The 5,159-nt window shown below is 40.0% G+C and overlaps 1 non-coding gene across 1 annotated transcript; it reads left to right on the plus strand.

The window, feature by feature from the left end:
- The first annotated feature begins 4,679 nt into the window (after positions 1 to 4,679).
- Positions 4,680 to 4,786, plus strand: LOC145019077 (small nucleolar RNA R71). Its single transcript, XR_013667397.1, has one exon. It is a non-coding gene; the product is annotated as a small nucleolar RNA R71 (small nucleolar RNA).
- The last annotated feature ends 373 nt before the right edge of the window (positions 4,787 to 5,159 follow it).

The following is a 5,159-nucleotide window of genomic DNA, read 5'->3' on the forward strand; positions in this document are numbered from 1 at the left end:
TTCCAACCGACCGCTCCAATATTCGTTTTAATGCCCGGTTTGTAACTTCGGTTTGCCCACTTGTTTGTGGATGGTATGATGTTGAAAACCTATGGTGTACACCATATTTTTACAACACCTTAGCTAATTGATCATTTGCAAAGTGGGGGCCCCGATAACTAATAAGAGCTTTAGGAACTCCAAACGTCGAGAATAACTTTTTAAGAAAACACACCACGACTTGAGCATCATTAGTAGGTAGTGCTTGTGCTTCCGCCCATTTAGATACATAGTCGACTACCACCAAGATGTATTTATTCCCTTTTGATATTGGAAATGGTCCCATAAAGTCAATCCCCTATATATCAAATATCTCACAAACTTGAATGCTATTTTGAGTCATCTTGTTTCGGGATGAAAATATTTCCTGACCTTTGGCATGAATCACACTCCTTAACGTATTGAGCAACATCTTTAAAGGTTGTTGGCAACTAAAAACCCGTATCAAAAATCTTCTTAGCCGTATATTGTGCTCCATGATGTCCTCCGATGGACCCGCTGTGACAATGTTTCAAGATTTCTCGACTCTCTTTACCGAATACACATCTTCTTATCATACCATCCACGCAGCTTCAAAAGAGGTATGTGTAATATCCCAAAATTGAGACCGAAATTTTTTTGTTTTAAACTATATTAACTGTAAAAATAGTTAACGGAAAACAACATTGAAATCCTTTCAAACATAAAGTCACATATCACAAGTCTCAAAACCATATTAGTAAATAGTATAATATCAGAGTACAATTTAAGGTTTCTCAAATGCGGAATATCATGTGTGAATGTGTGATGTGCTGCTACCCCGTCGACTCCTTCCCCTTAGATGAAGAGGTATGTGAAACCAAAACTAAAAACCGTAAGCATAAAGCTTAGTGAGTTCCCCTATCATACCCATACCAAATATTGCATAATCTTCGGTATCTTTCCACCGGTAACTGTCGGGCATAGCTAGGAGTTGGACTCCTCCTTGGTATCTTTCAACCGGTAACTGGTAACTAACCTCCCCTTCGGTATTTTTCAACCGGAAACTGGGAGCTACCCTCCCCTTCTGTATCTTTAACCGGTAACCGGGGACTATTTCACCCCTACTACTACCAACACATATCAAGCACAATAAACATATCAAGCACAATAATCATATCAGGCACAATAATCGTATCTCATATCAACACTAGATAATTATCACAAAGATAATCATCTACCCAACACTCTTACTTGTAGGCCAGCAGTGTGGCTGTAGACCCACTCCTACCAGGAGAAAACTCACCTCAAAGTCGTGTAGTGTCTGCACTGATCTTGATATGAAAACCAACTCTCCTCGAATCCTCAATCCTTACACAACAACTTTTCTAACTTATCAATTCATACTTGTAACCCTTACAAGGGTCAACTCAAGTCTAAGACAAGGTCAACGTCAACACCTTGGTCAATGGTCAATCATCTGGTTAAAGTCAACATCTGGTTGACTCGAATCACCGAGTTGGTTACCAACTCGTCAAGTCCCCATATCTATAAAATGCCATAATCCCTTCCCTACACGTCGAGCCTAGCAAGAGCTCGATGAGTTCGCCTTCAACAAAACATCGAACTATCTTCAACCGACTCGCCGAGTTCGTCCTTGAACTCGTCGAGTTTATCTTCATCCATATGAAGGTGTTCAGTCTATGACTCGCTGAGTTCTCATTGAACTCATCGATTCCATCTTCATGTGGTTGGGACATTGTCTTGAACTCGTCGAGTTCGTTATTGAACTCGTCGAGTCCTTTGATCTTCAAGTCCAACACAAACCTCCTAACAGGTTGAGTGTCCCCCCCCCCCCACTCGACCAAAACCACTTCCAGAAGACATTACAAGAAAAAGAGACCCAACTCGCCGAATCTCCCAAGAGACTTGTCGAGTACCTCTATGATCAAAACTATCCAGTCAATTATAACGGGTCTTAATGCATCAAAACCATAGATCTGACCTCCTAAGATCCATTTCATACGTAAAGTCCTAATCTCAACTTCCATGCATGGGGTTTTTGACTTAAAAGACCATAAAAGAAGTCTACAAGATGCATGGGGTGCTTATGGCAACAAAGTTGGCACCTTTATGCCATATGGACTCCTAATAGTTCCAGATCTGAAGTGCAACACCAAGCACACATACAAAATCCAGTTATGGCTTCACTATGCTCATAAAAAGGGTATAAATAGCCCTAAATCAAAATCTAAGAGATAGATGGTCAATGTTCCAACTTTTAACCTTGAATGAGCTGAGAGTAAACTCTGGATCTTCTTGCTTTTACTTGAACTCCCAAGCTTCCTTCCTCCCTTCCACCTTTAAAACACACAAAAGGTACCAACAAGCTCAAGAACATACAATAATGGCTAGGGTTTCGAGTTAGGGTTTTCTCTGGGTTGGGAGGGACAATGGAGGCTGGTCGGTGGTGTTATAAGTTGTTTAAATAGGGTGCAGACCCAAATACTAGGGTTTCATTTAGACAGTCCTACTCGTCGAGTCGGTCTCCCAACTCATCGAGTAGGTCACTTAACCCCGTGATCAAAATCCGAGTCTACTCGACGCATTGGGCCTCCAACTCACTGAGTCCCAAAGCAAAACATGGAGCTACTTGAATTTAAATATGTACCAGGAAGCGGGTGTTACAGTATGGCTCATCCCAAAAATAATACTTAATTTCAGAAAAGAATTACTTCTTTTGTTGTCTTGTCAAATCTTTTGGTATATAGTCACTTGCTAAGTAGTTGGCTAAATCTGCATACCAAGGTATTTATCCTGCTATAACCATAAGATACTCTTCGAGAAAATCATCTCCAATCTTGTTTTCTTCTATTCTTCCAAGTGCGGGTTCTCCAATCGTAATAAGTGATCAGCCACTACGTTTTCCATTCCCTTTTTGTCGCTAATCTCAATACCAAACTCTTGTAAAAGCAATAGCCAACATATTAGTCTTGGTTTAGCCTCTTGTTTAGCAAAGAGATACTTAAGAGCAGAATGGTCGGTGAATAAAATTGTCTTTGACAAGACTAGATGTGGGCGTAATTTATCAAAAGCATAAACCACCACGAGCAGCTCCTTCTCGGTAGTAGTGTAATTCTCTTGAGTTGGGTTCAAGTTTTTGCTAGCATAATAAATAGGCTGAAAATGTTTGTCAATTTATTAGCCAAAACAGCTCCAACTGCATTATCACTAGCATCACACATAAGCTCGAAAGGAAGGCTCCAATTTGGTGCTATCATAATAAGAGTAGTGGTCAACTTTTCCTTTAACATTTGAAATGCTTCATGACATTCTTTAGAAAAGTTGAATGGGGCATCAAATTACTACTAGCTCCAAAATCGGCTAGAGCATGACTAGTTGCTAGATTCCCGATTTAGCATTGTGAAGTTATGTTTCCTGGATCACCCATCTTCTTCGGTAACATGTTTAGCATTGCAGCTGAACAAGTTTCATTAACCTTTGATAATCCCTTCATTTTCTTTTGGTTTGTTAAAAGGTCCTTGAGGAACTTGGCAAATTTAGGCATTTCAATTAGAGCCTCAAGGAAGGAAATATTTATTTCAAGAGACTTTATATGCTCTAAGAACCTCCAATATTCTTCAGCATGATTCTCACGAAATTCTCTACTTGGGAATCGCAATGGTCGCCGGTAATGCTTCACTGGTTCATCATTTTTCTTTTCTACTTCTGGCCACGGCGTGGCATTTTTACTACGTCATGGTGATTGTTCAGATCCTTATTTTTTACCTTTTTCTTGATTTGTCTTCTCCATATTCGGGTTGTTTCTATCTATGGGCGTTAAATGAGTAATAATTTTCCCACTTCTCGTTGTAATGGTTTGGATGTGAGATCCTCTCAGGTTCTGTTCGGTGTTCCCTGGAAGTCCTCCCATGAGTTTTTCATTGAATTGCTTATCTAGTTGCCCGAATTGTTGTTCTATGTTGAGGATAAAAGCTTGTTGATTTCTAAACAATGCTTGCTCGTTTTTCATCATCTCTTGTTGTCCCTTCATCATTATTTGTTTCTCTTTCGTTATTAATTGTTGTTCTCTAATTGTTGCTTCAGTTCCCTCATGCCTTTTTTCAAATGCGACTGCAAATTAGGTGAGCATAGTCTCAAAATCAGATTTCTTTTCAACTGGTGGTTCCTCTCTTTGGTAAAAGCCTCTTCCTTTTTGTTCGTACTTTTCTTCCTTGGCCTTTTTATACTCATCATAGGGTAACCATTTTTTCTTAGGTTTTCTCCAATCTTCATCAAAACGATCACCACTTGAGTTGCAAGCTTGAACCTTTCGGTTTCCATTTTCATCAAGGTCACAATCCTTAGTCAAATACGGCCGGTTGCAGTTTTCACACCCAACCCGAATAGCATGGATTGTTTGATCCATCTTATTCAGACTTCTATCCATGTTTTACAACATTGTCATTACCGCTAATATATATTCCAAAGCAACATTAGCTGAACCCCTCGTTACGTCATTCCTTGGATTATGGTATTCTCTAGAGTGCTTAGAGAATTCTTCAATGAGTTCCCTAACTTCTGCCATATTTTTCTTTGTTAAGGGGCCTTGAGATTCTAGGCGTTGTCTAGTGGTGACGTTTACCCCATCATAAAAGATCGACACTTCCTGTTGCACATTGAGGTCATTTTATGTGCAATTCTTAATTAGACCCTTGTAGCGCTCCCATGCTTCGTACATCGACTCTCCCATTTGTTGTTCAAAATTGGCAATGGCCTTTTTGAGTTTAGCAACTTTAGATGGTGGGAAAAATTGTTCCAAAAACTCCTCACACATTTTTTCCCATGTAGTAATCGCACCCGATGGTAGTGCTTTCAGCCAATCCTTCGCGCCTGCCTTAAAAGTGATAGGGAGCATCCTTAGCAACACCATTTATCGTGGTACATTTAAAATGTTAAAGTAGTCGACGATGTTGTTAACTTCATCTAGTTGCTTATAAGTGTCTTCATGATCCTTTCCGGTGAAAGGAATCTCCTTTAATGCAGCAAGGATGTGCCCCTTAAGTTCAAATGTGGCAGTAGCGGATATGGTGGGTTGCACAAGCCCCATACTGGTGTCGTCTCGAATTCTCTTTTTGTATGCCTCAATCGAGAGGTTGGCA

The sequence above is a fragment of the Lactuca saligna genome, chromosome 9 (assembly GCF_052625555.1).
Source record: "Lactuca saligna cultivar CGN05327 chromosome 9, ASM5262555v1, whole genome shotgun sequence".
Classification (NCBI taxonomy): Eukaryota; Viridiplantae; Streptophyta; class Magnoliopsida; order Asterales; family Asteraceae; genus Lactuca; species Lactuca saligna.